This window comes from Peromyscus leucopus, chromosome 12 (genome assembly GCF_004664715.2).
Source record: "Peromyscus leucopus breed LL Stock chromosome 12, UCI_PerLeu_2.1, whole genome shotgun sequence".
Taxonomy (NCBI): Eukaryota; Metazoa; Chordata; class Mammalia; order Rodentia; family Cricetidae; genus Peromyscus; species Peromyscus leucopus.
This window is the reverse complement of record NC_051073.1, coordinates 7653866-7676702: the sequence shown is the minus strand read 5'-3', so window position 1 is coordinate 7676702 and position 22837 is coordinate 7653866. Positions and strand designations below refer to the sequence as shown.

Here is a 22837-nt window from a genome sequence, read left to right as displayed (position 1 = left end):
ACAAAGCAGCCCAATTATTCTTAGCTGATTTGCCTTTCTTGCTAGGTTTTGATGACCACAAATGATGATTTACTCCTTGTTCCTATTTTTGGCCTCAATCTCCTGATATAAAAAAAAAACTATTAATGAGTGGGTACATACCCTAAATATTTAAAGTAGAGCTGAGTGATTATATTTCATATATAAAAGTTTAGGTTTGTGATTCCTTTAAGATTCCTTATAAGATCACCTTTCAAAATAAGCAATAAAGTAATTGGCCCTTTCTTTGTAACTGAAAAATGCAGCCTGCCAGTAAAAGACCTGAGAAGAATATCTTGCTTGCCTACACAGTTAGTCTGTAGCAAGTTGCTTGGGTATGAATGTACATGGGTTCTTGGGATAATTTCTTTATCACCTGTAATACTTAAAGTGTTTGATCATGTAAGGGATATGGAAAACATGCTGTCTTTTACTGTTTGTTTTGTATTCATTGTAATCATTCACTTGAGAAACAGAATGTAACCACATTGTAATTTTTATATTGCCTGAAAGATTTTGCTGGGGTATATAAGCTGTAAGGGAAAAAACAAAGATAGGATTAAAATGAACTAGAAGGAAAACATCAAGTATGAGAGAGTTAGAAGGAAAACATCAAGAATAAAGATAGAGTTAGAAGGAAAGCATCAAGAATGAGGAAGGAAATCACCAGGAAAATAAAGAATAGAGAGAATACAGACAAATAAAGAATAAAGAAGGAAACCATCAAGAGAGTGTGAGTCTCTTTTTCCTTAAACCTTTAGATATGAAAGTCATAGTACATTCCGACTCTGTGGATTCCCTTTGAGCCTTGTATTGCTGGGGGCTGGTCCCCAGGCAGTGATAGAAAGTTCTACATTTTGATCCACAGGCAACAGGAAATGACCTTTGACATACTTTTTCAACACTACCACAACTACCCCAACAAGGCCACACCTCTTAATAGTGCCACTCCCTATGAGATTATGAGGGCCAATTACATTCAAACTACCACATTCCACTCCTTGCCCCCCATAAGCTTATAACAATATCATAATGCAAAATGCCTTTAGTCCAACTCCAAACGTCCCCATAGTCTATCACAGTCTCAACAATGTTTAAAAGTGCAAAGTTCAAATTCTATTCTGAGATTCATGCAATTTCTTAACTGTAATCCCTTATAAAATCAAAATCAAAGAACCAAATCATATATTTTCAACACATAATAGCACAAGATATATATTACTGTTCCAAAATGAAGGAAAGGGAGAATAGTAAGGAAACTGGATCAAAGTAAGACCAAAAACCCACTGGGCAAACTCCAAACTCTGCATCTCCATGCCTGATGTCAAACCATTCTTCAGATCTTCAATTCCTTTCAACTTTATTGACTGCAATGCTGTGGGATGTCTTTCTGTATACTGTGAATATATATTGCTCTGGTTGGTTGATAAATAAAGTTGTTTGGCCAATGGCAAGCAGAATAAGATTAGGTGGTACATTTGAGCTGAAGAGAGAGAAGAAAGGAGAGGAGGAGAGACATCAGCCACTGCCCAAGGAACAACAAGATGCCAGCAGACCAGTAATATTCCAGCCATGTGGCAACATAGTGCAATAGGAATGGGTTAATTTAAGTTGTAAGAGCTAGCTAGCAAGAAGCCTGAGCCCATAGGCTATATAATTTGCAATTAATATTAAGCCTCTGAGTGATTATTTTATAAGCAGCTGTGGGACTCCAGGGCTGGGTGGGACAGGAAAAACATATGGCTACACTGCAACACACTTTGTCTCTTAGGCTGGTTCTACTCCCTGTTAGTATCTCTCCTCAGTAGGTATCCCACGACTCTAGCATCTCTAACATCTTGGGGTGTCCAAGGCAATCCAGGTTTCACCTTCACAGCTTTACATAATGGCCTCTTTTGGCCTCCATTCAGGGACACCCCTGACACATGTTTGGCTTCAGCAGCTTTCTTTAGTTTTGAAGGAAGAAGATTTCAAACCCCTTTTCTCTACCTTTGACTCTAAAGCTAGAACCACATGGCTGAAGCTGCCAAGTTCTGCTCCTTGCTGGGGCTGGAACGTGTCCCTCGTTCAGTTAATTCTTTACTAGCTTTCTGTTTACAATGGTTTCCTTCACTGCCTAAGCTTGCTGTCCTGGAACTCACTCAGTATACCAGGCTGGCCTCAAACTCAGAGATCCACCTACCTCTACCTCTGGAGTACTGGAATTAAAGGCATGCACCACCACACCTGACTCTAAGCTTTTCTTTAATTCTTTTTCACAAGTTGGAAGCTTAGCTGGGTGGGATCTTGCTCTGAGGTCATCACTCCCTTTATGCCATTTCTTAATATGTTTATCTCCTTGAAGACAGGATTTAGCTCCATTCCACTTCCTGGTGCTCCTTTCCTCCTCAGATTGTACATTTTGTATTTTTTCCTTGCTCAGCTTGTTCCTTTTCATTATAAATATGTATAAGAGTGACCAGTAATAACCACACAATAGTATCAATACTAGACTGTTTTGAGATTTCCTCTGCCAATGGAATTAATCCAAAACTCTTCACTTTAGCCTCAGGCAGACTTTTCAGACAAAGGCAAAAAGCAGCCACATTCTTCACCAAAATATCACCAGTCTCTAGGCCACATACTTGCAATCTTCTCTGAAACCTCTTGAGCCAGCCCCCCCACAGTTCAAGTCACCCTCAGCACCACTGTCTTCCATGTCCCTACTATTACAGCCCATTAAAACACACTTAAAGCATTCAATTGATTTTCTAATCCACAGTCCCATACTCCATAGTCCTCCAAACAAAAAACTGGTCAAACCTATCACAGAAACACCCCACTCCTGGTACCCACTTCTTTCTGTCTTAGTTAGGGTTTCTATGCTGTGAAGAGACACCATGAACATGGCAACTCTTATAAAGGAAAACATTTCATTGGGACTGGCTTACAGTTTCAGAGATTTAGTCCATTACCATCATGGTAGGAAGTAAGGCAGCATGCAGGTAGACATGGTGATGGAGAGGTAGCTGAGAGTTCTAATTTTTATGCACAGGCAACAGGAAGTGAACTTAGACACACTTCCTCCAACACAGCCACACCTACTCCAACAAGGCCACACCCCCTAATAGTGCCACTTCCTACTGGCTTATGGGGGCCAATTACATTCAAACCACCATACCACCTACTGAATGTTTCCACCAAGGAATTTGAAAACTGCCTTGATTTATGACCGTCTCTGTTCTGTTACTATAAGACCTCATCAAACATTACCACATTGGAATGTGGAATTATGGGTAACCTAAATCTGTGTTCCTAGGCCATGGTCATTCATATTTGGCTCCAGAATAAACTTTTATCTCATTTGAAACCAGAGTTGTGTCTTTGCGATGACGACACCTGTGAGCAAGCCCAGTAGGTTCACTGGTTCAGCAAGCTGGCCTTGGGTGAGATGGGACTTTGTCTGTCACCGGTGCCCTACTGGGGTGAGTAGACATTTGTTCACATCTCCCCAGGAAAAGCTCATGTAACAGTGGGCAAGACGCTCACAGGGGCACTGGGAAGTCTTAGTGTAGGATCCCAGAAAGCCTCTTGAGTTTCCAGCACTTCTCTTTTCTCTGGGTGAGTTCCAGGAATCCCCTGCAGGGGGCAGGTCAGAGATAAACAGGGTGGTGGGTATTAAAGGGGAATGATGTCCTTGTTGCTTAATATTTCAGAACTCATAAAGCAGAAAGTTCAGTGAACTTGGATCTCCTGCTGACCTTTTCTTAATGTGTTGTTTTTCTTTCTTCTTCACATTCCACAACAGCACAAGGGATGAGCCACTGCATTGTCACATGACCTTCCAAAGTGCCAGACACTGAAGTCACCCCTCTGTGGGTGAAGATCATGCATCTCTCTGTCACTGTGGCTTACAGGGTTCACAGTGAGGCAGGACCCAAGCACACCATCATTGGTGCAGTCGGCATGTTGGGCGACTTAAACTCTTTGCTTAAATTCGATATTTAATAGTAAACTATTTGCTATCATCTCACAAACTTGTTGGTATGAAAAAAAAGGAAAGTAAAAATTTATGTCTCGAATATTGAAATTTTGGCAAAATTAGCTTCAGCTACAATTTGAGTCATTATTGAACTCAACTTAAAATGTCTTTGTGACTGTTCACAGAGTTGTGATTGGGCCAGCCTGAGAGCCATTCTGGGTCCCATGTCTTTCCATGTGGTGCCGAATGACACTCCTACCACACAGGTTAGAAACAGAACAAACCAAATGTTCATTAGCACTATTACTGCTATGTATAAATACATTGTAACAACCATAGTACTAAGCTCTGTTCACAAACTACAAAGTTTCCCAGTGCCAAAATCGTAGTAGTGGTATTAGAACTCTGTCAGCACGCCCTGTCAAGACATACCCAGAAGCCACTTCAAAGTTAGAAGCACCTGGCATGTTCACTGCATCTTGTACCAACAGTTTGATTGAAGAACAGTCTCAGTGGAAAACTCCCCTCTTTGCCTCATATTTTTCTATAACAAGTCAATTCAGATTTACAACCAATTATGGAAATAGGGAGTTCTGAAATTATTAGTGAGCTAACCTGGGAACTGAAGGAATTAATTGTCCATTCCCATATCTACTAATTCAGGTGTGTGTGTGTGTGTATGTGTGTGTGTGTGTGTGTGTGTGTGAAATATTTAAAGGAACTGCAGGAGTACAGATGTCAATAAAATACACCATTTTTTAAATTACCTTTAGTTATATTACCTTTAGTTATTTTGTGCATGGGGGGGGTGCCCACCTGCAGCAGTGAGTGTGGAGATCAGAGAACAACTTGGGAGAATTGGTTCTCTCTTTCCATCATGTGGGTCCTGAGCATTGACCTCAGTTTGTTAGGCTTGGTGGCAAGCACTTTTAACCGCTAAGCCATCTTACCAATCCCCAAACACAATTTCTGATTTCCTGGTCCCACCAAATGATAGGCAGACTGAACAGTGGCCCCTAAAGATGCCTCTATCCCAATCCCTGGTAGATGTGATAGGTAAGCTTACAAAGTAGTAATATGTGTCCAGCTAAGCCCCATCTCCTAAATGTGTGTGTGTGTGTGTGTGTGTGTGTGTGTGTGTGTGTGTGTTTTAAGATTTATTTATTATGTATTCAGTGTTCTGCCTGCATGTATGCCTGCTCGCCAGAAGAGGGCACCAGATTTCATTATAGATGATTGTGAGCCACCATGTGGTTGCTGGGAATTGAACTCGGGGCCTCTGGAAGAGCAGTCAGTGCTCTTAACTTCTGAGCCATCTCTCCAGCTCCTTCTCTTGAATGTTCTACAGTGTCTCCCAAACAAGCACCCCCAGCTGGGGACCGAATGTTCAAACATATGAGCATGTGGGGGACATTTCCCATTCAAACCATAGCGAATGGCAGGATGGACTTCTCAAGTGGCATTAAGTTAAGGCTCTAAAGATAGGGAGCTGACCATAGTCACTGGGGTCCTTATGAAAGATCACAGGAAGAGATGGGAAAGAAAAAGGCAGTGGCAGTTCTGTGACTACAAAACAGGAAGTGTGCGTAGCCTCCAAGAGCTCCACAGGCAAAGGGCAGACCGGGGTTTCCGGAAAGAAGCAGCCCTTCAGGCATGGGCTTGGCCCACTTGTTTGTTTGGGGAGATGCTGGGCAGATGTGCTGTGGACATCAGGTTTCTATTGTGACAAAGCCCTGACTGTCTTGCTGACAGCTGGTCTCCAGCCCTTAGCACAGACCCTGATGGACAGGAGTGCCTTGAGTGTGTTATTCTAATGATCCCCCACCGCAGCTAAGCCAAAGATGGACCTGCTTAGTCTTTGTTTCCTTTGCCTTTGATAGTCTAGAACTGTGGAATGTATCACGTCATCAAATCAGTAAGCAGGCCAGACAGGGTTTCACATACCTGCCATCTCAGTGACTCCAGAGGCTGAGGCAGGGGCAAGATCAGACCAGCCAGGGCAACATAGCAAAGCTCTGGCTCCAACAAAGCAAAATCCTGACATGTATGGTGGTGCACACATTTAACCCCAGCACTCATGAAGCAGAGGCGGGAAGATCTCTGGGAGTTGAAGGCCAGCCTGATCTACATAGTGAGTCTCAGGACAGCCAGGACTACATAGAGAGACCCAGTCTCTAATAACAAAACGAACAACAAAAAAACAAAATCTACTTTGTTCTTTAGCAAGAATTTCATCCCGTGGCTCAGCCATGACAGGGAAACCATGATGAGTTTTTGTGTGGGTGTGAGACGGTAAGCATTTGAGGTCACTGTCTTATCTATTGGGTGTTGCATCATCTTAAAAGCCATATGTATTGGGCAAATGTTTCCCTCAAGCTTCTGTAACTTTGCCAGCAGGTCTAGCCTGGGTTTGAGCTGGCCTCAGACCTTCCCTATGAATCTGATGAGGGAATGGGGTTAAACACACTTGCTTAGAATGGGGTTCATGAGCCCCATGTCAGAGGCCTTGAGTGCTCACATCTCCTACCACAACCCTCTTGAGCCTGAGAAACAGAGTTAATAAGTATACAGATGCCCCCATGATATCCAAGAAGGGATTCTAACACCCCGCCTCACAGTCTTGAAGATAGCCAAACCTGTAGACTTTATATATAAGCCATATATAGAGACTATTTGCATATAACATATATACACATCCTCCTGTATACTTAAAATTGTACTAAACTGCAATATAAATGCTATATAGTCATCTTGCTGCATTATTTAGAGACTGCATGTTCAGTATAGACATCAAAATATTTCATGAATATTTCCTATCTGAGGCTGATTGAGTCTACAGATAGTGAACCTGTGGATTCAGAGAGCCAACAATACAGTTCTCACAGACACTGATGAGCAGGACAAAACCCTGCCCTTATCCTAGGTTGAGGGATTGTGACGGCCACTGCTGTGAAACCCTCCCACAACCTGTTAGGAGCGTGGTCTATAAACTAACTCCAGGAGAACCTTGCTCAAACGCTGCGCTAGGATCCTGGCTGAGGCTGCCAAAGGCCTAAGGAGGATCCTGATCACTTTGTTAAGAGGTGAGAGACAAGAAAGTCTGCCGGGCCTTTCCCATGTTATCTGCCTGTTTCCAGAACAATGAGGGGTTTCGGGTCCCTCACTTGTAGTCGACCACTGTTACATTTCCAGTCTCTCCAGCTAGTTGTTACCTATGAGTCTTAGGCTTTTTGTTTTCTTCTGCCTTCAAGTTCAAGGTCCAACCATCAGACTTTGAAAGAAAAGTAACAATAAAGTTTTCCTTGGGTGACTTAAGATGCAAATATTGGAAGCAAAGGACATTTAAACTTTATTCCTTTTTTGAATGATTTTTTTAAAAGGAGTTTTAAAATTACTTCCGGATGTTACGACTAAAACTAACATGACATCTGGGAAAAGAACAAAGACAGTTGATCAAATTGAAGCAGCTTCGGTTTGCTACAATGATGCATTGATACTGGATCATGAGTTGTAACAAATGAACTAAGGTAAGATGTTTTCTCCACACAGTGCCCCTCTGTGCTATCTGCATGTTCTTTATGGCAAACCTAACTCTTCTAAAACGTGCTTATTAAAAGGAGTGCATCCTGACTCTTCAAAACTCATTCTTCTGTGATGGCAGGAGCTCCATGAGATAATCTAAGTATCGCAATTTGGGCTAAACCAAATGCCCACGAAGTAGGTAGGAACTACTCCAAATGAATTCTTCAGACTTATAGCCACAGAGAAGATTCTGGCTTTCTTAATGGCTGTAATGATTAGTATTAGCTGCTAACTTGACAGAATCTAGAATCCCCTCAGAGAATGGTCTCTGGGTATGCTTGTGGAGGATTATGTTCATTGTGCTCCTTGGGATGGGAAGATCTGCCCACTGTGGGCGGTATCATTCCCTGGATGGGCTCCTGGACTGAAGGAAGGAAGCTGAGCAGCAGCAGACGTACATCACCCTCTGCTTCCTGATTGGAAGCAATGTGACCAGTTACTTCTGCATCCTGCCACCTTGACTTCCCCAGCATGGTGGATGGTACCCAGGAACTGTGAGCCAGAATCAGCCCTTTCTCCTTTAAGTTGCTTTTGTGGAGTATTTTATCAGAACAACAGGAAAAGGAACTACAACAGTAATAGTGGAGGCCAGGCACTTCAGAGATGCAAGTGGGAAGCAGACTCTTAGGAATTGCCCCAAACGAGGAGGGCAGAGGCATGAAGGAATGTCTTGGGATGAACCCCGAGTGGTGTGTATTCAGGGAGGAGTTTCATCTCTGGGCTCCCAGCATGTTTTATTTTCCAGTTCTGACTTGATTTCTCCTGCGTGTTGCTTACATTGCCTCTTCAGTTTGGGGACGGTTTATTTTTCCGCATCTGCTGGGAAACCGTGTCCGTTTCTTAAGTTGCCTTCAGCTCTCATGTCTTTCCGGGAACTTTATTAGGCTGGCAACATGGCTATCACCACAGATGACGGACAGTGCTTGTTCCAAACTTACTTTTCTTTGAGCATCAAACCAGTTTACAATAAAATACGTTAAAAACCAGCCTTGCTAAGCAGATCTGTGATCGTATAGCCTGCTACCTGTGTGAGCATTGTGAGCCTCTTCAGTCAGGCTTGGTTTTGTAATTACACCATTAGAACAATCCCATCAGTTTCTCAGAGAACCCTCCCTACAACATTCCCAACCCAACAGCTAATTCACTGGTCTCACTGCTGCTGACTTATCACCACAGTTTGACATAGTTAACTACCTCCTCCTCCTCCTCCTCCTCCTCTGCCTCCTCTTTCTTCTTCTAAGTCAGGGTATCACTATGTAGCCCTAGCTGACCTTGACCTTCTATGTAGAATAGGCTGGTCTCAAACTCATAGACATTTGCTTCCTTCTGTCTCCTGGGTGCTCCTGCTCCCTTCTAGAGTGAGCTTTCCATACTTTTGTGGCACCGTGGCTCCTGAGCTTTTTACAGTGCCCATGGCTGCTCCTTCTGTCTCACCCCCCTCCCCTGTCCTTCTTGGATGCTCAAGCTCATGGCCTATTCCTTTTTTCTAGTGCATCCTCTTTCCCCAGGGTTTTCATGATGTTCCTGGCTTTATACTTCATCCATGATGACGATCATCTAACCTCTCTGATCTCCTAACCTCTTCCCTAGGTTTCAGGCTCAGGTGTGCAGCATTTGACCTGAAAGTTCTTCCTGAAGGTTTTGTAAGCATTTGTCAAACATACAGCTCCTTTTTTCCCCAAGTAAATTCAGATTTCTAGTAGAGGAAAAATTCAAGTGCCAGTTTTTTTTTTTTTTTTTTTTTTTTTTTTTTTTTTTTTTACCGTCCCCATAGCTCTCTGTTCCCAAGGCTAAACATAAAAACTGATAGTCATGTTTGGGTTCACAAGATTCCAGGCTGCTTCCCACCAGAGACCCTCCAGTCAGCCCATGTGGTGTAGACCCCAGTAGGCTATCTATGCTCTCCCTCCCAGCCCCTCTCCATTCATGTCCCAAATTCTCACAGCTGCTTCCAGAGACTGCCACCTCTTCCCAGCCATTCTGTCACTTGGGACTCTATAGATCAACAAACCTTTAGCCAAATTAAGAGAGAGAGAGAGAGAGAGAGAGAGAGAGAGAGAGAGAGAGAGAGAGAGAGAGACTAATACAATTAGAGATGAAAAGGAGTCATTTCTAGATATATACAACTTATCTGATTTAAAGCAAGATGAAATAAATAATTTAAAGAGATCCATAATATCAGATGAGATCAAACAGTAATTATAATTTCCCATCTGAAAAAACCCCAGGGCCAGCTAGTTGGGTTTAGTGTGGAATTCTACCAGGCCTTCAAAGAGCCAACTCCAGCACTCCTAAAATTATTTTGTAAAATAGAAAATGAAGGAATATTTATAAGTTCTTTTTACAAAGCAAGTATTACCTGGACACCAAAACCAGACAAAGATGCAGTATCAACAAAAAAATGATAGACCAGTCTCTCTGATTGGACATGCATGCAAAAATTCTCAACAACAAAATACTTGCAAACTGGACTCAAGAACACATTAAAATGATTATCCACCATAACCAAGTTGGCTTCATTCCAGAGATGTTGGGATGGTTCCATACATAAGTCAGTACATGTAATCTATCACATGCAGAAACTCATGGATAGAAACTACGAAAGGCCTTTGACAAAATCCAGCATACTTTATGATAAAAGTCCTAAAGAATTTATGGATATAGAGAACATACCTCAACATAATAAAGTTAATATACAGTGAATCCACAGCTAACATCTTGTTAAATGGAGAAAAACTCAAAAGCATAGCCACTGAAATCAGGAACAAGATAAGGATGTCCATTTTCCCTCCTCCTGTAAAATAAAATCCTTGGAGTCTGAGCTAGAGCAAGAAGATAAATGAAGGAGACAAAAAGGATACAAATAGGAAAGGAAAAGTCAAAATATCCTCACTTGCTGATATAATGATACTATTCATAAAAGACCCCCCACGACTCTACCAGGAATTGCTACCGCTGATAAACACATTCAGCAGAGTAGCAGGATACATAATTACCCTGCAAGGATCAGTAGTCTTCCTAAACACACAGATACTCTGGGAAACAGTGCCAGGCACAACAGTCTAAAGATACCTTTGAATAGGCTTCACCAAGGAAGCGAGAGACTCACACAATGAAAACTTTAAGACACTGAAAAAGAAAGCAAAGACGATACCAGCAGATGCAAAGCCCTCCCATGCTCGTGGATTGGTAAGATTCATTTTGTGAAAATGGCCATCCTGACAAAAGCAATCTATAGATTCAACACTCAAAAATTCTTCACAGAAATGGAAAAATCACCTTAAATTTCATATGAAAATACAAAAGACCCAGGATATCCAATATTGAAAAACTAGGAGGTACCACCACCCCAGATTTCCAGATATACTACAGAGCTATAGTAATTAAAAATAGCATAATATGGCATAAAAACAGACACATTCATAAGTGGAATAGAACTGAGAGTCCACATATAGGTCCACACTCTCCTAGATGCCTGATTTTTCACAAAAGGCCAACAATAAACAATAGGGGAAAAGCCAGCATCTTCAATAAACGCTCCTGGTTAAATTGGGGAGCTACATGAAGAATGAAATTGAGTCCTTGTCTCTCACCCTGCATGAAACTCAACTCCAAATGAGTGAAAAAAACTTCAGCATAAGACCCGATACCCTGACTCTGATAGAGAAAGAAATCAAGACTGAGCTGGAACCCATAGGCTAAGGAAAGGACCTTCTGGACAGGACCCTGGTATCACAAAATAGGGCCTCATGAAACTAAAAAGCTTCTGAACACAGGGAGCCATCATTCTAGTGAAGTGACAGCCTACAAAATGGAAAAAAAAACCATCACCAGCAATACATCTGACAGAGGTTGTTAGTGTCTAGAATACTCAAAGAATGAAAAAATTAAACATCAAGAAAACAGACAACCCAATTCACAACTGAGGACGAAACTGAACAGAGAGCTCTCAAAAGATGAAATACAAATGGCCGAAAAACATTTTTAAATGTTCAACGTTCTTAGCCATCAGGGAAATAGAAATTAAAATTACTTTGAGATTCCATCTTACTCTAGTCAGAATGACTACTATCAGAAAAAAATTAACGATGTCTAATGCTGGCAAGGATGTGGAGAGAGAGTAATGCTTCTTCTCTGCTAGTGGGAGTGGAAACTGGTGCATCTACTATGGAGGTCGGTGTGGAGGTTCCTCAAAAAGCTCTAACTAGATCCACCACAAGTCAGTATATCACCCTTAAAGCTCCATGTCCTCTGTAAAGACAGCTATCGCTGCTCATCCAAGAAATGTAATCATTCCAGATGTCCAGCAACTGATGGATGAATAATTAATGTGTCACATTTGTGCAATAGAATATTATCCAGTGATGAGAAAAAACAAATTAGGAAAACCACAGGTAAATGTTGGAGCTGGGAAAAGTCATTATGAGTGAAGTGGCCTAGATCCAGAAAGAGAAACTGTAGTAGTTTGAAAGAAAATGGTCCCCAAAGGGAGTGGCACTATTAGATATGACCTTGTTGGAGGAAGTGCGGTCATTGGAGCAGACTCTGAGGTCTCTTTTGCTCAAGCTTCCCTCAGTGTGACAGCCAGTCGACTTCCTGTTGCCTGCAAGATGTAGCACTCTCAGCTCCAGCACATCTGCCTGCACGCCGCCATGCTCTCTGCCATGATAAAGGACTGAAATTTTTTTTTTCATGGAGCACCTTTTTTTTTTTTTTTTTTTTTTTTTTGAGACAGGGTTTCTCTGTGTAGCTTTGCGCCTTTCCTGGGACTCACTCATTAGTCCAGGCTGGCCTCGAACTCACAATGATCCACCTGGCTCTGCCTCCCGAGTGCTGAGATTAAAGGCGTGCGCCACCACCGCCCAGCTTCACCTTCTTTATTTTTTAAGAATTTTTAAATTCATTTTACATACCAACCACAGATCCCCCTCTCCTCACTCCTCCTGCTCCCCGACCAGCCTCCCCCCTCCCCACCCATTTCCCATTCCCTCCTCCAAAAGGGTAAGGCCTCCCATGGGGAGTCAGCAAAGCCTGGAACATTCAGTTGAGGCAGGACTAAGCCCCATAGGTAATGGGCTCCAAAAAATCTGCTCATGCACCAGGGATGGATCCTGATCCCACTGCCAGGTGCCCTTCAAACAGACCAAGCTACACAACTGTCTTGCACTGTAAGCAAGCCATCCTAATGAAAACTTTTCTTTATAAGAGTTGCCATAGTCATAGTGTCTCTTTACAGCAAGAAAAACCGAAACTAAGACATAAACCTTGCATGTTTTCTCTCATATTTCTGTTAGCTTTGAATCTACAGATATGAGTATTTCATTTGGAATACCTATAGAGATCAGGAAATTAGTAATGGACCATGGGGTGCTTTCAATGGAGGATAGATATAATGAAGTGATATGAAAGATTAAGGGAGACTAATGGAACAGGAAGGGTTAAATGTGAGTTGGGGGGATTGGAGGACAGGGTAGAAGAATGAATACCAGGAATGACAAATAACACTAAAGACTTCAAAAACATTTATATAGAAACACTTTCAAAATCAGTCTTATGAGTGTAGAAAGTTCCTAAAATACATAATGGATATGAAGAGTTGAGGTAGGATTTCTCCGTAGTGGGACAGCAAAGCCCCTAATAGACATCACAGGCTAACAAATAAAAAGTCCAGTGCCAGGAATAGGTTACCTCTTTTGGAGTTGTTAGCCAATGAAGTCCCATGGACCTTTAAACATTACAAGTCATCGTCATTGCTATAGGCCATGGTTTTGGGTATAGGGTCTAGGATGATGGAAATTGGTCTACTCTCTAGACTATGAAAGACCCTGTTGTTGAGGACACTACACACTCGAGCCATAGAACATGGAAAAATTGAGCTGGTGCTAACCTGGAGCTTCAGCTGATTTTCATGGTGTTGGAAGGTCTTAAGCATGCTACTAGAGGAGAAAAGTAGTCAATAGCCTAAACCTGCTAGGAACCTTGCAAACTATGGCAATGACCAATGTCTTGGATTGATTTTTTATTACTGTGAAGAGACACCATGACCACAGCAACTCTTATAAAGGAAACATTTAATTGGGGCTGGCTTACAGTTTCAGAGGTTTAGCCCATTATCATCATGGTGGGAAGGAAGCATGGTGGTGTACAGGCAGACATGGTGCTGGAGAAGGAGCTGAGAGTTCAACATCTTGATCTACAAGAAGCAGGAGACTGTGTGCCACACTGGGCATAACTTGATCATATGAGACCTCAAAGCTTGACCCCACAGTGACACACTTCCTCTAACAAGGCCACACCTCCTAACAGAGCCATGTCCTATGGACCAAGCATTCAAACACATGAGTCTATGGGAGTCATTCCTATTTAAACCACCACAACCAGCCTGGCCAGATGTGGCCACTGGTACAATAGTGGCACAAACATCATGAGAGTAACCAACCACTTTCTGATCAAATTTAAGGCCTGGTCCTCACTGTTACTGGGGCCAAGAAACCATGGTTGGATAGGTCATAGGCCCTCAAGGATAACCTAATACTATTATTATGTTAAATTGACATAGAATTAAACAGACTCGTAATGATTTCTTACAGACGAGGGGCCAGAAAGATTCTATGAGCTAGAGGCAGTGGATGACCGCAGGGAAACAACGCACATGTGAACTCACAAGGGTTGTGACAGTATGCACAAGATGTTTGCAAGTTCAAGTCAGACAAAAATCCCAGCATGGAGAGAGAAGGGACACAAGTCCTGCTCCTAGCCAAGGAGCTATTGGCAAGTGATAACTGCTGGGATCAGAGGGGGGTCAGGGTAGCCCTGGTCTGTCACCCGTGCCCCAGTGAGAGACCACACGTTATAGAACACATGGGCAGCACCAACTGGCTTATCTTCTTTTAAAGAGTACAAAGTTGGGTGGGTGGGTAGGGGAGGAGGTGGATCAGGGAGGAACTCGGGAAAGGGGTGAATATGATCAAAACATATTGTAAGAAATTCTCAAAGGAATAATAAACACAACGAGAAGAAAAAAAAATACCACCACCAACCAAGAAGAAAAATGGCTGCCAATAGAAGGCAATGTCCTTTACAAAGTGACAGACAGCCTTCTAGCCTGCCGAAACTGACTGACATCAGGCCAAGTACTCTCCATATTTTTTATTCACTAGATTATTAAGTTTTATTTTGGAATAGGTCTCTCTATGTTGCTCTGGCTGGTCTTGAACTCCTGAACTCGAGTGATCCTTCCACAGGACCAGTCGGCACCACAGACACACACCTGGCTTGACTTAGTAATGCTAACATGGAATGTGCCAGGTGCTGCTTAGGTCTTCAGGCCACTGACGACTTGCAATAACCCTGTAAATAGATAGCAGACGCCCACTATTCCTGTTAGAATGGAGACACAGAGTGGCTGGATAACTTGTCAGAGATCCAAGATCTAGTTAATAATGGCTCAGACTTTAACCCAGACAGCCAAATGCACCATAAGGAGCCAAAGTAGAAATACAGTGCTGTTACTGAGCCCAAGGCCATGGGCAGACTCCATTGATGTCCCACACCTCGTAATCTATTGCTAGACTCTGAGGCCTCTAACTGAACTGTCTATGGAAATCGTATGCTTAATGAGATGAATTAAGTGGGTTCTGTTTTACATAAACACTTCAGAAACGCCCTTTGTAAAAAAAAAAAAAAAAAAAAAAGCTGGCATAAATGAGAGAGGTTCAAGCTCTTCATTAGAAGAGAGGCTAATATAAGCCACCTGCTGCTTCAACTAATGTGGGTATGGAGTGTAGTACAAAGAACAGGTCAGTGGGAACCTCAGGAATCTCTCACAAAAATGGGTGGTTACCTCTCCTGGGCATGACAGATTTGTCAGTGAGCAAAACCTTCCATTTTCCCCCTGGAGTGGCCTGGAATATGCTCAGGTAATCTATTCACTGGCTTTCGAACCCATGGCTTTGCCCAGCTGCCCACTGGACAGGGTCGGGCTGTTTGGACTGACTGCCGTCCACGCTGCTGACCTCTTACTTGTCTCTTAAAGGCACAGACACCAGCCACTGGTCACCGGATCTTCCAAGCTGATCACTCGCCAGTTTTAAGCAATGAAAAACCGGTGTGGAAAGGAAAACTGGAAAATACGACTGAGCCGTTGAAAAGCACTAATTTCCATAAACACTTTACTGAAACTATTATTCTCAGAAACTGACCTATTTCTGTCAAAAAAATTAATGAAAAAATTGTTTCCCCTCCAAACATATTGCATTATTCAATCTAAAAATAAAAGTTAAGAACTTCTGAAGAATCGCCCTTTCTGTCTCTTTCCCTCCCTCTCTCTCTCTCCCTCTCTTACACACACATAAATAAATAAATAAATAAATAAATAAATAAATAAATAAATAAATAAATAAATAAATTCAAAACAAGTTTGTGAACAATTGAAGTTTGGAGTTTCAGTATTTTATAAGGACTTCCCCCTATAAATATCTCATACAATGCTTGAACCACACTCCTCACCCCACATATACCACCATACTTTTTGCTAAAATCTGCCAAGAGCATGTTTATAAAACAATAAAATCGATGAAGGAGTGCGTATGGACTATGGGACTTGCATTCAAACACTCGTCTTGTTTGTTATTTATCTCATTTCCCCACTTTGGCATAAAAGCATCATTTTTTTTAAGTTAGCTAGACAATCTGCCTTGTGATGCTTATTTAAGAAGTTTACTGTTTGCTTTTTCATTTCGTGCTGTCTGAGGAGTAAACTCCATAAACCCTGACATGCAAGTGGGATGTAGACACCACTGAAGGATAAAAGCAAAGCGCCAAAGCATCCCAGGCTACGCTCCTTCCGAGCTCTTGAAGTTCTTCGTGATTCACTACAGAGAAGAGACGGGATCTGGGTCTGCTTGCTTTCCTTGTTACTAGGTAGAAAAGACTTCCTGACAGAAGAGACTAACCAAATCTTTAAAAATAGAAACAAGTTCAGATTCCTGTCTATTTAGGGACTAATGAGAAGACCATTTCATTCCTTGCTTAATGCCCTGAAAAGTGTTTCCTTTAGAAGCAGAGAACGGTGGAAAGCTATCCAGTTGCTTGGAAGCCCCGAGCGTTTGGTGGTGCCCACCACCCTTCCGGGACCTATTCAGGAGCTGTGGCAGTTCCGAGGAGGTTGCCCTTGATACAACCCCTCCAGCAGACTCGGAACTTTCCGGCCAGGCAGCCCAAAGCCTGAAGGTATTAAAGTTGTCTGTTGAGCGGACAGGCTTTTTAAACAGAGCAGAGGTGCTACTCACGTCTCGCGGCTGCGCCGCCGGGCCTTGTCTCTCCCATCTGCAGCCTGCGGATCTCGTCCCTGGCCACTGATCCTTCACCCTGGCTGGACAGCTGGGTTCATCTGCAAGCCGGGGTGGAATGCGTGGTCTCGTGGTCTCTCACTTGCTGTTCTTTTCCGTTTCCAGAGGGCCAGTGGCCTGGTGGTTTCCGTGGCAACCAGAAGGAAGCTGGCTGGCCTACCAGTTTTATTAACCACACAGCGGGAGAGAACCTGTCTCTCTGGGGCTGTAAGCCGGGAAGTTTCCAGAAGAAACTGAGGGTACTGCTGCTGTAGACTGACCCCAAAGGAGAAGCGCAAATGGAAGAAAGTCTACCCTGGCAGGAAATTGGATGGATTAATAGTGGACTGAGGAGATGCCTCCATACTTTTACATCCACGATTTGTTCCACTCTCTTAAGCCTGATAAATTGTTACTGGTGGTGAGTGCCTCAGCTGGTATAAACTGTGCTTGTTCTAAAAGTCTCTTCTCTCTCATTAACTCATATTTTTAAATGCTAGAAGCCAGGACATAAGTAAATATGAAAAAAAAAAAATCTGTGTCCGTTAAATCATGGCTTAGTCCAATTGGGGCTTCTACAAAATGTTCTAAACCATGAGGCTTAAAAATAGAAGCTGTATCTTAGTCTTTGGAGACAGGGAAACTTAAGGGGTGGGGGGGGGGGCTCCAGACTTCAATGTCTGATGTGTGTGTGTGTGTGTGTATATGTGTGTGTGGCATGTCTAGGCTCATAGACAGCCAATCTTCTAGGCATGTTCTCACAGCTCTCCTTCTTTGACTACTAACCCCATTCATGAAGGCTCCACCCTGTGCCATGACATCTGGTCTTTAGTGACCCATGAGGGTTTACTAAGTATGGGAGGAGTCAGACGGATGGAGGCAGGTCTCACGAATATAAAGCACTATGGGACTAGAGAAATGGATGGATAATTGCTTGGATGTGGAGTAACAGTGTTCCAAAGAGAGTAGCACCTGTCCATCTGTCCATCCATCCATCCATCCATCCATTCATTCATCCATCCATCTATCCATCCACAGACCTTACCACACACTAGCACTGGTCCAGGAGACTTGAAGGACATGGAGATAAATAGGAGGGATTATACAAGCTCACTGTGATAAACATGTAAAGAAAGGAACAAAAATAATACGTGCACATGTTAGAGATGGTGTGGATTCCTTTAGCCAGGGAGATGGGAATTTGAACGGTACCATTTGATCAGGGCCCTAAAAGAGGGCCAGGACTGGGGTGGGAAAAGTTTGTGTTGGGGGCTGTGGCACTCGCCTGAAGGTCGGGGGACAATCTCAGATAGATGCTAGCCTTTACCTTCCACCTTGTTTCTCTCTCTCTCTCTCTCTCTCTCTCTCTCTCTCTCTCTCTCTCTCTCTCTCTCTCTCTCCCCCCCCCCCCAGCTGTGTACCCTAGTCTAGATGGACAGAAGTTCCCTGCACCTCTCCTCCCTCCAGGGGCACTGAAATCCGGCACAGGCACTCCACAGCCAGCTCTATGTGGGCTCTGGGTTCTTGAACTAGGACTCATGCTCACATAACGAGCGCTTTACCTGTGTATTCCTCTCCTGACATGTGGTTTCTCATGGATCCCCAGGGGGTCCAGGTCCTCAAACAACTGGGCAAATGCTAGAGCTTAGGTTTAGAGATGGTAGTCCCAGACCACAGTCAGGACAAAGGGACCCGGCAAGTGTCTGCTCTTGCTGGTTTGGGGTCCTATTGATGGCAATTTCCTCCCAGCTGAAACCTTGGCCTCAGGAGGGCAGGGAGGTCTGAGAGGTAAAGAGGAGGCCATGCTCGTGGGAGAACAGAAACTTGGAAGGTGCTCCAGGGCACCTTGCCAGCATCTAAAAGTCGATAATCAGCTGGCAGGGAACAGACTGACCAGCCTGTGGCGCTGCAAGCGTGCAGGGCCTAGGGAGGGTACAGCTCTGCCAGCCGCTGTGTTGGCTTGGGCTTTTCCAAAATGCAGGTCTTTTTGTGTTACCCCTGTACCTTGTGAGTAACCCTTCACCCTGTTCCTGTTAGTGACCCTGATAAAAACTCACTGGTAGCCAGGTGGTGGTAGCATACACCTTTAATCCCAGCACTCAGGGGGAGAGGCAGATGGATCTCTGTGAGTTCGAAGCCAGCCTGGTCTCCAAAGCAAGTTCCAGGAAAGGCGCAAAGCTACACAGAGAAACCCTGTCTTGAAAAACCAAAAAAGAGTGTTACCAACACAACCCAAAACACAAATAGACCATGCGTGCAGGTGGCTTTTGAGTTTTACATTCCCAACACTCCTCTCTCCCCTCTAAACTGACAATGCACCGATAAAACTGCCCCACAGTTCCATTTTTTAAACAAGGGAACCCTTGAAGCTAAGAGGAGTAAATGAGCCAGCTGTATTAGTTACTTCTGGCTGCTGTGACAAAATACCCCACAAAAGCAAACTAATGAAGAGGGGGCTTCTCCTGGCACACAGGTTGGGGGAGCTATTGTCCACGGTGGTGGGGAGGCATGGTGTTGGGAGAGCAGTTGCAGTTGGGAGGCAGGGATGGACAAACCCTGGTGTCTCCTCTTTCCTGTTCCTTTCATGAGGCCAGACCTCAGCCTGTGGAATGACCCCCCTCCTTGAGGGCAGCTCTTTCCTCCTAAGCTGAGTCTTCCTATTAACCCCTTCCTAGCCATACCCAGAGGTGTTCCCACGGTGATTCTAAATCGAGGTTGGCAAAGAAGATTAAAGAGCATACTTCACATCAGCTTTACTTCTGTTTTCAAATCTCTCTCTCTCTCCTCTCTCTCTCTCTCTCTGTGTGTGAAAGGACACCCATTGGGAGTTTTGGGTCCTCTTCTTCTACCATGTGGGATCCAGGAATTGAACTCAGGGCAGCACCTTTACCCATGAAGCAAACCTTCTTGTTGGCCCAACTTTTTTCTTTTGGGACAAGGTAGTCCTGACTGGCCTTGAACTCACAGGGACGTATGTGCCTGCTTCTACCTTGTGAGTATAGGGGTTAAAGGTGTGTGGACCATGCCTGGCCAGACTTCATTAGTAAACGTCTTTCAATTCTTTTATGGATGCAACTTTAAAACAGAATCCATATGCAGCTGTTGTGAAGACATCTAAGGGGGCGTCTCGGCACGCTCATTCTTCAACCGGACTCTCTGGTCTCTACTTAGGAAACCATGCTTTGGTCCTGAGATTCTTGAGATGCTTTTCTGTCGCGTGATGAAGAGCTTAGCTTCACCTGAGTGGAGGTCCCTAACCGGTGAGTGTCGGTGTCCGTTGACAGCATGGGGCTGTGTCTCTCCTGATGTTGCTCGCCACATGCAGGGAGTAGCTCGGCCTTGCCACACACTCCCTGTTATGACATACTGCTCACCACAGGCCTCGCACAGCGGGGCCGACAGCCGTGAACAAAAACCTCTAAAACTGAACAAGAGCAAACTCTCCCCTTTACAAGACGATGATCTCAGCTATGTGTACAGCAATGTAACCCGGCCAGCTCAAGGCCCCAGCTCAAGCAAAGAATGCAAACCTATGCGCCCTTTGCCAGGAAGCTGTCGGCTTATGACCCATTGTGCGAAGAGCCCAGTCTGTAAAACTATTTGTCCATGAGGGAGGGGACCGGCAGAAGAACTGAGAGACAAACTGTCTGGTTATTAACAACCAGTGTAATGGCACAGACAGGTTTATGGATCCAGCGGAGGGCTAGCAACCGCACAAGTCACTGAACTCAGGTCCTGAAAATTCAGCAGATTGTACATTCAGCTAAGCGTGGTGTGTTCCGGGGCATCGGCCAGCTAGCTGGAGAGGCCCTTGGTCCAGGTGACTACAGGTGAGCAGTAAGGACTGAGCTAATACGATCAAAATGTATTATGTACGTATATGAAAATGTCACAATGAAACTCGGTCTCCCAAGAGAGCAACTGCAGCCTCGGACATGGGGGCTGCTAGTGGTACCGTCCTCAGGTGCGCCTCACCTCTCCACTTATCCTCATGCCTCACCTGGTGAAACACCCACGTCCTCGTCTTCGCCCAACCACCTGGACCATGAGCATCCCCTCGGACTGCTTCAAACCTTGGGGAGCAAGCCACCCAGGAATGCCGGGCAGGACTGTGAACGTCTGACCGAGTCTGCCACCTACTGGTGACACGTGGTTCTCACAGGCAGACCTAACCCCTGCTGTCCCAAAGCTTCCTTCCTTTACATGAATGTCCACGCATTTTCTGCCTGCCACTGCTGCTGCTGCTGCTGGACATTTCCACGTGTTAGTAGAAACACTGATTCTTGTTACAGGTGCTATCCATGACACACGAAGAGGCAACTTTGCCATAAGTGGGTAGTGGTAGCATACAACCAGACAAGGCACAGTTTCCTGTCTTGTGAGAGGGCTCCGTCAGGAGAGAGGGTGGAAAGGCCAACTGTGTGACTTACCATCTCCTTCTCATTCTGACTGAATTACTCCTAAGAAGCTGCCTTCAAGTAAGAGATTTGCTTTTCTAGTATGGGCAATGGCCACTGCAGTCAGTTGTCTCCAAGGGCACCCACACACAGGTATCCATCCATCCATCCACACATGCACAGACACACACATACACATACACACATATACACACACACACACACATACATACACAGACACACACACATACACAGACACACATACATTCATACACAGACACACATATACACACATACATATACACTGCAGTCAGTTGTCTCCAAGGGTACCCACACACAGGTATCCATCCATCCATGCATCCGTCCATACATACATACACACATACATATACATCCAGTCACCAGGCACACACACATATCATCATCCATACACACACACACATGCATACACACAGACACACATACATAAACACTGCAGTCAGTTGTCTTCAAGGGTACCCACACACACACAGGTATTCATCCATCCATGCATCCGTCCATACATACATACACACATACATACATCCATACACAGACACACATATACACACATACACACACACATACATACATACATACATACATACACAGACATACATACATACACATATACATCCATACACAGACACACATACACACACACATACATACATACACAATACACATATACACACATACATACATATATACATACACAGACACACATATACACACATACATACATACATATATACACAGACGCATATATACACACACACATACATGTGTACATGCGCATACATGCACACATTAATACATACATAGTTTATATACATACATACACATACATACACATATACAACCATACATACACACATATATATGTATAAATATAAATACAATAGATCTTTAAAATAAGAAGAACAGACCTGGAGCTGGGTTAGCCTCCATGCTGTCTAGGCTTCATAGTGCCAGACTGTGCTTTTCAGGCTGCTGGGAACTGTCGTCAAGGTTTTCCTCAGGTGTGGACCCTGTAAGTGACTACACAGGCCAGTCAGTCACGACAAGCCTGTTGGGGAACAGTCAGCTCTGCCACGGGGGCGACTTGTTGCTGGGGTGTCACAGGCCCTAGTGGGAGTCTGCTGTTGTTCATGGTGTCTGTCAAGTGCCTTTGACAGCCATGTTTGTGCCAAGAGCTTGATGCTGCTCCGGCTTCAGTCAGAGAAGCTTTGGTGTGGCCGGGCTGTGATAGTGCAGATTCGTAACTGGTCAAAGGAACAAGAATAAGTCAGAATTAAATGCCCACCCCTTAAAGGAACATCTGTGCCACCCATTTCCACAGCTCAGGGACTGTGGGGGAGTAAGGGGTGGAATACACGTGAGAGCTGGAGGATGCGGGGAAGCAGTGCAGAGTGTGGACTCCCGGGCACACGGGACTGTGGAGTGTCGATTCCCAGGCACACGGGACTGTGGAGTGTCGACTCCCAGGAACACAGGACTGCGGAGTGTGGACTCCCGGGCACACAGGACTA

The 22837-nt window shown here is 44.1% G+C and overlaps 1 protein-coding gene across 2 annotated transcripts in view; it reads right to left on the bottom strand.

The window, feature by feature from the left end:
• The window catches only part of C12H21orf62 (chromosome 12 C21orf62 homolog), a 30360-nt gene extending 13034 nt beyond the window's left edge, over positions 1 to 17326 (bottom strand). Inside the window, exon 1 of one of the 2 annotated variants that reach the window (XM_028877118.2) lies at positions 16852 to 17326. The gene's annotated coding sequence lies outside the window, so the exon portion shown is untranslated. The remainder of the gene's footprint in view (positions 1 to 16851) is intronic. The other variant, XM_037209645.1, reaches the window with a different exon arrangement.
• Positions 17327 to 22837: the final 5511 nt, after the last annotated feature.